The sequence below is a fragment of the Oryctolagus cuniculus genome, chromosome 9, assembly GCF_964237555.1.
Source record: "Oryctolagus cuniculus chromosome 9, mOryCun1.1, whole genome shotgun sequence".
Taxonomy (NCBI): Eukaryota; Metazoa; Chordata; class Mammalia; order Lagomorpha; family Leporidae; genus Oryctolagus; species Oryctolagus cuniculus.
The window spans coordinates 83,189,675-83,202,125 of NC_091440.1; the positions used below are offsets into that span (position 1 = coordinate 83,189,675).

At 42.3% G+C, this 12,451-nt stretch overlaps 1 protein-coding gene across 1 annotated transcript in view; it reads right to left on the minus strand.

Moving 5' to 3' along the window:
- B3GLCT (beta 3-glucosyltransferase) overlaps positions 1 to 12,451 on the minus strand; it is a 263,730-nt gene that overhangs the window by 120,967 nt on the left and 130,312 nt on the right. The window lies entirely within an intron of this gene.

Consider the following 12,451-nt stretch of genomic DNA (forward strand, 5'->3'; position numbering starts at 1 on the left):
GTTGGTGGAAATACTTGCCAATGGTGCTGTCAGTAAGGCTGTAGAAGGGAGTGAAGTACATGGGTTACAAAGTCTGTATCATCTTACACAGTACACATATAATTGTAAACAGTATGTTTGAACAAATATGAACCTTAAAGGCTCTGATGAGGGCTGGCCTTGTGGTGCAGTGGGTTAAACTGTCATCTGCAGTGCCAGCATCCCATATGGGCACTGATTCCGCTTCCAGCTGCTCCTCTTCTGATCTAGCTCCCTGCTAATGCACCTGGGAAGGTAGTGGAGAGTGGCCAAGTGCTTGGGTCCCTGCACCCACAGGGAAACCAGGAAGAAGCTCCTGGCCTTGGCTTTGGTCTGACCCAGCCCTGGCTGTTGTGGCCATTTGGGGTGTGAAACAGCCAATGGTAAATCTCTTCTCTCTCTTCTCTCTCTCTCTCCCTCCCCCCCTCTTTGTACTCTGCCTTTCAAATAAATAAGACAACTCTTTAAAAAAATTTCAAAAAGGCTTTGATGACAAGAGCTCAGCTGGAAATGAAGAAAATGTTTTAGGAAGTCGGAAGAAAGGGGATCCTAGTGGGAGAGAGCATAGCTCAATGATGTCCTGTATTTGGAAAACAGAACTTACAGGCGATGAATTTGGGGAGTTAGTGAGATTTCTAACCAAAGTATTGAAGGCACAGCCTGGTTTCTTTGAATGGCAAAAAGTAAAATTTGGAAGGAAAGACACAAACTGAGAGAACTGTTAAGGAAAAAGGAACATGGACTTAACAAGTTGGGAATTCCTCAGTCACCCCAGATTATAAAAATGCTAAAATTAAGAGATTCCCTGTTAGGAAAGCATGCTCTTGATATCAGACCAGTCGGTAGCTAAATTCATGAGCTGGAAGCCACACCTCACCTGTTCCATGGAATCTTACCCACCCACCTGTCAATCAGATGACCCCTTCCCCAGGAAGTACATGCCCTTACTCCGGACCTGGGGAAGGTACCATGTAAACACTTCCATTTCTAAGCTCATAAGAAGCCCAGTAAAGCAGAATCTCTATCTCTCTGTCTCTGGACCCAGAGCAAGCAGGGTATTAAAATCTCTCTTTGCCTTTCCTGGCCCCCTCTCCCTAAATAAAGCCACATGTGCCTGTGTATTTTCCTTACTTTGTAAATAAATATTGTACTGCACATCATGTTTGTGTCTATGCTTCTCTTTGTAAAAGGCAAGAGTCTGGAATAGAAATTTAGGCCCAGCCTACCACACAACACTCTTGAGGGTGTAGTGGAACAGATATTGGCTTCTGCCTCAATAGGATCAAAAGGCCAAAGTGTTCCCTCGCATAAAGGGTGTCTTTGAGAGATCCAGTGTATTGCCCAGGGATCTCCTCAAGCCAGGACTGGAGATGACCTTGCAGACTTACGGGATGGTGATCACAGAGAGGCACATGTCAGCCAAGATGCTGTCCATGCAGGGACGACACCATCAGCTGCTTCCCAGATAGTGTGACCTTTCAAGGAGTCTCAGCTCTGGGTGAGGAAACATCTACCCTGCCTTAAAGAGTGAGTTTTAAGTCTTAGTGCCATTGTACAAAGAATGACCAACAACGCGACTGATTGCCCCTCCCTGCATATAGAAACATCCTGTATGGCAGAGAGTGTGGGACGGAATGCACCGCCTTCATCAATAATCAAGACTGATCACTATTATGTGTGCAGGGCATGAGGGTGGCAAAGATGGTTCCAAGAGGAAGTTAGACGGGCGGAGTCCGAGTTGTTTACAAGAAACTTGATTGGGCACAGGCATCAGGAGAGATGACGTCAGTGCTTGAACAGCGTGTGGACCTTATAGAAACCGAGCACATGATAGCGTAACCTTTAAAATGATTGGCTGGCTTCTCTTCCCCTCCGCTATAGCTCTGCGGTTTTTTGCTTTAAAAGAGGCTTACTGCGCAATAATAAATGAGTTCCTGCTTGACTTGACTCCCCAAGGCGTCTGATTGTCTCCGGGATCAAGGGAGGCTGGGGAACAGGCGAGCGGCACACTTAACTTTCCTCGGACCCAGTCCACCCTCGTTTGGGTGGGCTAAGACCCTGCATATGTGTTCTCAAATTTCCAGTGAGGTACTGGATTTTCATTCTGATTAATAATCACACAACCATCCATATGGCTTAAACCTCACTCAGTGTGTGTACTCACCCTGTAAGAAGATGACAAAACCTAAAACCAAACTCAGGCTTGGCGAATGGCCAACTCAGGCAACTGACTGGTTGTTTCCAGTTTTCAATTCCCAGTTTGCCTAGCTGAATAAACTTCAACTTTGATTTTTCAAATAAACTGTGTTGGTTAAAAACATGACCAGAAAGATCTATGAGGCAGCCCTTGGTCTACCAGGATGCATCCCTTTGACCTACACAGGAGATTCACGAAGCTTTGAGACCACTATGTCAGCAGAAACACTGCAGCCTGGACCAGAAGGGACGGGAGCAGCACAAAGAAGGCTGTCAGACCCCAACGTCATCCAGGCAAGAAACAGAATGGTAATTCTACCCAATTTGTGATAAATTATTTCAGAGTCACAGGAAATTAAAATGTACACACTAGGTGCTCAACATAACACTTTAAAAATTAAGTCACAATTGATATTAAATTACAATAAAATTAAATTTTGAACACATTTTATAAATATCCACAATGTATGTATAAGGTATATAAAGAGTATTAGAAAACAGACACCCACATACACGTCAACTTGTTTACAAAATAGAAATGACTATGACCTTTGAGTCTGCCTGTATTCTTCTCTGAGCCTATCCCCCTTTCTTTTCCCTGGAGGTAACTCCCATCTTTAATTTATGTCATTCATTTACTTTTCTTCGTGGGTTTTTTTTTAGATTCTGTGTATATCTATATGTTTAATTTTCATTTTTCATGGTTTTAAATTACATAAGTGAAATCCTACTCTAAGTTTTGTTCTGTGACTTTTGTTCTGACTTAACATATGAAATGTCTTATGTAGCTATAGTTCACTCATATTAACTGGTGCATTGTAAAAATACACAGAAATACAATATATAAAGATATCATGAGGTTATATCACAACTATTTGCCCATTCTTCAAGTAATGGACATGTGGATTACTTCCAGCTGCCAGCTTTAATGAACTATGTATGCTGCTTGAACATTCTTGTGCATGACTCCTGGTACAAGGATGTGTTCACCAGGATATATGCCTGAGTAAAATTCCCAGCTCAAAGGGTACAAGAATATTCATCCATGCTAAAAGTATTCTCGTCCAAAGAGGTGGTACAAATGTTTAAAATTCAATCTCAGGTACCGAGTATATTCCATCTTTAATCTTCCAGCAAGTGATCTCCCTATAATTTATCTGATAATTGCAATCCCTCTTCTATATGTCTGATGCATGTTTCTCAATTCTTTTTTTTAACTTTTATTTAATAAATATAAATTTCCAAAGTACAGCTTTTGCACTACAGTGACTTACCCCCCCCATCACTTCCCTACCACCTGTAACCGTCCCATCTCCCACACCCTCTCCCACTCCATTCACATCAAGATTCATTTTCAATTGTCTTTATACACAGAAGATCAATTTAGTATATATTAAGTAAAGATTTCAACAGTTTGCACCCACACAGACACACAAAGTGTAAAGTACTGTTTGAATACTAGTTATAGCATTAATTCACATTGTACAACACATTAAGGACAGAGATCCTACATGGGGAGTAAGTGCACAGTGACTCCTGTTGTTGACTTAACAATTGACACTCTTATTTATAGCATCAGTAATCACCCTAGGCTCTTGTCATGAGCTGCCAAGGCTATGGAAGCCTTTTGAGTTCACCAACTCCAATCTTATTTAGACAAGGTCATAGTCAAATTGGAAGTTCTCTCCTCCCTTCAGAGAAAGGTACCTCCTTTTTGATCGCTCATTCTTTCCACTGGGATCTCACTCACAGAGATCTTTCATTTAGGGTTTCTTTTTCTCAAGAGTATCTTGGCTTTTCATGCCTAAAATACTCTCATGGGCTCTTCAGCCAGATCCGAATGCCTTAAGGGCTGATTCTGAGGCCAGAGTGCTGTTTAGGACATCTGCCATTCTATGAGTCTGCTGTGTATCCCACTTCCCATGTTAAATCATTCTCTCAATTTTAATTCTTTCAGTTAGTATTAGCAGACACTAGTCATGTTTATGTGATCCCTTTGACTGTTAATCCTTTCATTATGATCAATTGTGAACTGAAATTAATCCCTTGGACTAGTGAGATGGCATTGGTACATGCCACCTTGATGGGATTGAATTGAAATTCCCTGGCATGTTTCTAACTCTACCATTTAGGGCAAGTCCGATTGAGCATGTCCCAAATTGTACATCTCCTCCCTCTCTTATTCCCACTCTTACATTTAACAGAGATCAGTTTTCAGTTAAATTTAAACACCTAAGAATAATTGTATGTTAATTACAGAGTTCAACCAATAGTATTAAGTAGAACAAAAAAAATACTAAAAGAGATAAAGTATTAAGTTGTATATCAACAGTCAGGACAAGGGCTGATCAACTCACTGTTTCTCTTAGTGTCCATTTCACTTCAACAGGTTTCCTTTTTGGTGTTCCATTAGTTGTCACCGATCAGGGAGGACATATGATATTTGTCCCTTTGGGACTGGCTTATTTCACTCAGCATGATGTGTTCCAGATTCTTCCATTTTGTTGTAAATGACCGGATTTCAATGATTTTTACTACTGTATAGTATTCTATAGAGTACATTGTCCCATAATTTCTTTATCCAGTCTACTGTTGATGGGCATTTAGATTGATTCCAGGTCTTAGCTACTGTGAATTGAGCTGCAATAAACATTAAGGTGCAGACCACATTTTTGCTTGCCAATTTAATTTCCTTTGGGTAAATTCCAAGGAGTGGGATGGCTGGGTTGAATGGTAGGGTTATATTCAGGTTTCTGAGGAATCTCCAGACTGACTTCCATAGTGGCTTGACCAGTTTGCATTCCCACCAACAGAGGGTTAGTGTCCCTTTTTCCCCAAATCCTCGCCAGCATCTATTGTTGGTAGATTTCTGTATGTGAGCCATTCTAACCAGAGTGAGGTGAAACCTCATTGTGGTTTTGATTTGCATTTCCCTGATTGCTAGTGATCCTGAACTCTTTTTTATGTGTCTATGGCTATTTGGATTTCCTCTTTTGAAAAATGTCTATTGAGGTCCTTGGCTCATCTCTCAAGTGGGTTGTTTGTTTTGATGTTGTAGAGTTTCTTGATTTCTTTGTAGATTCTGGTTATTAACCCTTTATCTGTTGCATAGTTTGCAAATATTTTTTCCCATTCTGTCGGTTGCCTCTTCACTTTCCTGACTCTTCTTTGCCGTACAGAAACTTTTCAATCTGATGCAATCCCAATTGTTAACTTTGGCTTTGACTGCCTGTGCCTCCGGGGTCTTTTCCAAGAAGTCTTTGCCGGCACCTATATCTTGCAGGGTTTCTCCAATGTTCTCTAATAATTTGATGGTGTCAGGTCATAGATTTAAGTCTTTAATCCATGCTGAGTGGCTTTTTGTATAAGGTATAATGTATGGGTCTTGCCTCATGCTTATGCACGTGGAAATCCAGTTTTCCCAGCACCATTTATTGAATAGACTGTCCTTGCTGCAGGAATTGGTTTTGGATCCTTGATCAAATATGAGTTGGCTGTAGATGGTTGGGTTGATTTCTGATGTTTCTATTCGGTTCCATTGGTCTACCCATCTGTTTCTGTACCAGTACCATGCTGTTTTGATTACAACTGCCCTGTAGTATGTCCTGAAATCTGGTATTTGATGCCTCCGGCTTTGTTTCTGTTGTACAAGATTGCTTTAGCTATTTGAGGTCTCCTGTGTCTCCATATGAATTTCAGCATCATTTTTTCCAGATATGAGAAGAATGTCTTCGGTATTTTCATTGGTATCGCATTGAATCTATAAATTGCTTTTGGGAGAATGGACATTTTGATGATATTGATTCTTCCAATCCATGAGCATGAACGATTTTTCCGTTTTTTGGTATCCTCTTCTATTTCTTCCTTTAAGATTTTGTAATTCTCATTGTAGAGATCTTTAACGTCCTTGGTTAAGTTTATTCCAAGGTATTTGATTGTTTTTGTAGCTATTGTGAATGGGATTGATCTTAGCAGTTCTTTCTCAGCCATGGCACTGCTTGTGTATACAAAGGCTGTGATTTTTGTGCATTGATTTTATACCCTGCTACTTTGCCAAAATCTTCTATGAGTTCCAATAGTCTCTTAGTAGAGTTCTTTGGGTCCCCTAAATAAAGAATCATATCATCTGCAAAGAGGGATAGTTTGACTTCTTCCTTCCCAATTTGTATCCCTTTAATTTCTTTTTCTTGCCTAATGGCTCTGGCTAAAACTTCCAGAACTACGTTGAATAGCAGTGGTGAGAGTGGGCATCCCTGCCTGGTGCCAGATCTCAGTGGAAATGCTTCCAACTTTTCCCCATTCAACAGGATGCTGGCCATGGGTTTTTCATAAATTTCCTTGATTGTATTGAGGAATGTTCCTTCCATACCAAGTTTGCTTAGAGTTTTCATCATGAAAGGGTGTTGTATTTTATCAAATGCTTTCTCTGCATCTATTGAGATAATCATATGGTTTTTCTTCTGCAGTTTGTTAATGTGGTGTACCACATTGATTGATTTGTGAACATTGAACCATCCCTGCGTGCCAGGAATAAATCCCACTTGGTCTGGGTGGATGATCTTTCTGATATGTTGTTGCATTCTATTAGCCGGAATTTTATTGAGGATTTTTGCATCTATGTTCATCAGGGATATTGGTCTGTAATTTTCTTTCAGTGCTGCATCTTTTTCCGGCTTAGGAATTAAGGTGATACTGGCTTCATAGAAAGAATTTGGGAGGATTCCATCTTTTTCGATTACTCTGAATAGTTTGAAAAAAATGGAGTTAATTCTTTTTTAAATGTCTGGTAGAATTCAGCAGTGAATCCATCTGGTCCTGGGCTTTTCTTTGTTGGGAGGGCCTTTATTACTGTTTCAATTTCTGTCCCAGTTATGGGTCTGTTTAGGTTTTCGATGTCTTCCTGGTTCAATTTAGGTAGGTTGCATGTGTCCAGGAATCTATCCATTTCTGATAGATTTCCCTGTTTGCTGGCATACAAGTCCTTGTAGTAATTTCTGATGATTCTTTTTATTTCTGTGGTGTCTGTTATTACATTCCCTTTTTCATCTTTGATTTTATTCATTTGGGTCTTTTCTCTCCTTTTTTTAGTTAGTTGTGCGAATGGCATGTCAATTGTATTCATTTTTTTCAAAAAACCAGCTCTTCGTTTGGCCAATCTTTTGTAATTTTTTTGGATTCAATTCTGTTGATTTCTTCTCTGATTTTAATTATTTCTCTTTTCCTACTAGATTTGGGTCTGGTGTGCTGCAGTTTTTCTAGATCTTTGAGGTGAATTGAAAGCTCATTTATTTAATGCCTTTCTAATTTCTTCATGTAGGCACCTATTGCTATAAACTTTCCTCTTAACACTGCTTTTGCTGTACCCCATAAGTTTTGATATGTTGTGTTGTTATCCTCATTTACTTCCAGAAAGTTTTTTATTTCTCTTTTGATTTCTTCTATGACCCAGTATTCATTCAGGAGCATACTGTTCAGTCTCCATGTGTTTGCATACGCTCTAGGGATTCCTGAGTTACTAATTTCCACCTTCATTCTGTTGTGGTCTGAGAAGCTGCATGGTATGGTTCTAATTCTTTTGAATTTGCTGAGACTTGCTTTATGGCCTAGTATGTGGTCAATCCTAGAGAAGGTCCCATGCACTGTTGAGAAGAATGTAAAATCTTTAAATGTAGGATTGAAAGTTCTGTAGGTATCTGTTAGATCCATTTCAGCTATAGTGTCGATTAAATCTGCTGTTTCCTTGTTGATCTTCTGTCTGGTTGATTTATTTCTTTTTTTTTTTTTTTTTTTGACAGGCAGAGTGGACAGTGAGAGAGAGAGACAGAGAGAAAGGTCTTCCTTTGCCGTTGGTTCACCCTCCAATGGCCGCTACGGCCGGCACGCTGCGGCCGGCGCACCACACTGATCCGATGGCAGGAGCCAGGAGCCAGGTGCTTTTCCTGGTCTCCCCTGGGGTGCAGGGCCCAAGCACCTGGGCCATCCTCCACTGCACTCCCTGGCCACAGCAGAGAGCTGGCCTGGAAGAGGGGCAACCGGGACAGAATCCGGCGCCCCGACCGGGACTAGAACCTGGTGTGCCGGCGCCGCTAGGCGGAGGATTAGCCTAGTGAGCCGCGGAGCCGGCCTGGTTGATTTATTTCTGAGAGTGGAGTATTGAAGTCCCCCAGTACTATTGTATTGGGGTCTAAGTCTCCCTTTATGTCCCTTAATATACCTTTTAAATAAACCGGTGCCCAGTAATTAGGTGCATATACATTTATAATAGTTACATCTTCCTGTTGAATTGAACCCTTAATCATTATATAGTGCTCCTCTTTGTCTCTTAACAGTTATTGTGTTAAAGTTTATTTTGTCTGATAGTAATATGGCTACATCTGCTTTTTTTGGTTTCTGTTGGCATGGAATATCTTTTTCCAACCTTTCACTTTGTCTGCATGCATTTTTGTTGGAAAGATATGTTTCTTGTAGGCAGCAAATAGATGGGTTTTGTTCCTTAACCCATTCAGCCAGTCTGTGCCTTTTAACTGGAGAGTTGAGGCCATTAACATTCAATGTGACTATTGATAAGTAGTAACTTTGCCCTGCCATTTTTCCAAAGATATTTCTAATATATGCTTTGAACTTTCTGTGATCTTTTACTGGGAGGTTTTCTTCCTTCACCTTCTTTCATATTGATGGCCGTGTTTCTGTCTTTCTGTGTGTAACACATCTTTAGGCATCTTTTGCAGGGCTGGACGGGTTCTCAATTATTAACCATCTCAACACATGCTGGTATTTAGAAACAAATAGGCATTTAATCTGGAAAGGGACTAAATGTCCTTGGGAGGGGATAAAGAGCAAAGGGATTAAATGCCTGGACTTTGGATCTAAAATGTATGGGTTCCAAAGCCAGCTGTGACACTTACTAGGTATATATCCTGGAGCTGGCAGGTGACTGTCTGTTACTCCCAGTTTAAACTGGGGAGAAACGTTATACTCACTTCCAAAGGTTATTGTGAGGGTGAAATAAGTGAATATGTGAAACACCTAGCATGATGCCAAGCAGAGGAAGCACTGTGTTAAGTGGATGTCAGTGTCATAAATATAGTGCTGATTCTCCATAGATGTATATATTTTTTTTTTTTGACAGGCAGAGTGGATAGTGAGAGAGAGACAGAGAGAAAGGTCTTCCTTTTGCCATTGGTTCACACTCCAATGGCCGCCACGGCTGGCGCGCTGCGGCTGGCACGCCGCGCTGATCTGATGGCAGGAGCCAGGTACTTATCCTGGTCTCCCATGGGGTGCAGGGCCCAAGCACTTCGGCCATCCTCCACTGCACTCCCTGGCCACAGCAGAGAGCTGGACTGGAAGAGGGGCAACCGGGACAGAATCCAGCGCCCCAACTGGGACTAGAACCCGGTGTGCCGGCACCGCAAGGCGGAGGATTAGCCTAGTGAGCCGTGGCGCCGGCCCATAGATGTATATTTTAAAAAGTCAGATGCTTGGTCAGTGCCGCAGTTCAATAGGCTAATCCTCCACCTGTGGCACTGCCATCCCAGGTTCCAGTCCCAGTCGGGGTGCCGGATTCTGTCCCGGTTGCTCCTCTTCCAGTCCAGCTCTCTGCTGTGGCCCAGGAAGGCAGTGGAAGATGGCCCAAGTCCTTGGGCCCTGCACTTGCATGGGAGATCAGAAGCACCTGGCTTTGGATCAGTGTCGTGTGCCGGTTGCAGCACACTGGCTGCAGCGGCCATTGGGGGTTTAACCAACGGAAAAAGGAAGACCTTTCTTTCTGTCTCTCTCTCTCTCACTGTCCACTCTGCCTCTCAAAAAAAAAAAAAAAGGCAAAAAGGTCAGATGATTAAGACAGACATTGCCTCACACTGAACAGGAAAGACCAGGTGCAAACTCTCACATGTCCATGTCAGCAATTCTAAAAGCCCTATGTGTGTGTCTACACTCTTCCCTTCTCTTACAGTAGAGTCTCTGGTCAAGGGTGATACCTCCAGTATGCTCTGGTTTCCAGCCTGCTTCACCGAGACAGCCAGTGAATCATCCATCCCCTCTGCTTGACCGCTGTCATCACATTCAGACATTCCCAGAACTTTCCATCATAGACAACACACTCTCTAGGCCCCATGTTCTCCTCAAACTGCCTTCCCCTGTCTTCAAACTAACTCAGTAAAAGAACTGCATACAGCTCCCCTCCCCAGAGGCTGTTCATTACTGCTTTCTACAGCTTCCACTCCCATTTTTGCTGTCATCCAAAGAGGCTGAGATGATCTGTTAAGCAAAAAGGCATTTATTTGGGGGTCAGAATTGCAATTCGGAGAGCTCAGATTCTGGGAGAAACCAGATTGTCTCTGTTAGGAAGGGGTTTAGATGGTACTTTTAAGGGTAAAAAAGGAGGAAGTCTCAGTGAGTCACATGGGTGTATGTTAAGAATTATGATTGGCGGGGCCAGCGCTGTGGCGCAGCGGGTTAACACCCTGTCCTGAAGCACCAGCATCCCACATGGGCACCAGTTCAAGTCCTGGCTACTCCACTTCCAATCCAGCTCTCCTCTATGGCCTGGGAAAGCAGTAGAAGATGGCCCAAGTCCTTGGGTCCCTGTACCCACGTGGGAGACCCAGGGGAGGATCCTGGCTACTGGCTTTGGATCGGCACAGCTCTGTCCGTCATGGACAATTGGGGAGTGAACCAGTGGATGGAAGCTCGCTCTATTTCTGCCTCTCCTCTCCCTGTGTAACTCTTTCAAATACATAAATAAATCTTAAAAAAAATTATGATTGGCAGGTAAATTTGTATCAATAGCTCATTGGTCCAGCATAGAACAGCTTAGACTCTACCACTGTTACAGGAAAGAGCTGAGTTTATCTAATCCTCAGGATAGGCTGCTTCCTCTTATTAAATTAACTGTCTTTTGGCATATCAGCAAATTCACAAAGAGGTCACCATGGCACAGCCACAGAAAGGAGTCACTACTTTCAACTTCCTCTCTCTCACTAGGAACAGTCTTGTCAAGGTTACAAGTGTTGTGCAAGCTGCTAAACACAGTCACCTCTCCTAAAGAGATCTCTCTTGGCAACTTGTGACACAGTTGGTTGACTGCTTCTCCCAACACTTCCCTTGGCTCCCTTTGCTCTGCACCTCTGGGGTCCCTCCCACCTCACTTACTTGTCCTCCTACACAGGATGACCCTCTTTCCTTCTCTCTCTCTACACCTTCTCTCCAGCTGACCTTGGCCAGTCTTGTGGCTTTCAAGTCTTGTGGACTAAAATGCCAATGACTTCCAAAATCGTACTTCCAGCTCTGACTTCATTGAGCTCCTAACTTCCACATCCACAGGTCTTTTATAGCACCTGGATGTCTAATAGTAATAATGATTCCTAACCAATAATCCCCCAGCATTCCCCTGCCTTCTCAGACATCCAAGCTTGTTCTCTCCTGGAGCCTTGATGTTTGCTGTGTGCTCTGTCCACAGCACTCCTGACTCCCCTGGTCATTTGTGTCTTCACTCCAACACCACCTGCACAGAGGCCCTCTCTGAACACTCCACCCAAAGCAGTCCCTGACTCCCACCCAGCTCTATCACAGGGCCCTGTTTACTCTGAGTACCTTTAGTGCACTGTCATTATTAAAAGCCTTCTGTTCACTGATGTTTACTGGTTTCTTTTATAGCCTTTCTCCCTGTACCTACTCCTACCCTAAGAATATCAGTGCCTCTACAGTGATATGAGCTAAATGAGCACCAGAAACAAAGTCTTCTCTTTACTGTACAAGTAGGGGAAAAGTACAGTTTGCAGGTGACATGTCTATAAGAATGCAGGGGAACATAAAACAATGGCATCTACTCATGCTGGGCATTCAGACTGCAGGAATTCAGGAATGAATGGGACGGGCAAGGAACATCTGGATATTTAAGCAATAGTTGCTAAATAAATCTATTCATTGATTTCTTACATGGAAATTACATCTGATAATGGGACACACTAGAAATATTCTTACAAATGTCTACTGTGTTCATTTTTGAGGAAATACACATACATGAACAATTAAAATAGATGTGGATGTAGAACTCCTAAAGGTTTTCAACAAATCAGGAAATGCACTCAGCACCAATGCTTATATACTGGTAAACAGCAGCATTCATAGCCCAACACGCCATTGCTTTATGTTCCCAACCATTCTCTAAAGGATATTTTTTGTCTGGATTTCTGATTTAGCTACAAGATGTGAAATTCCTACACAATCAACTTGT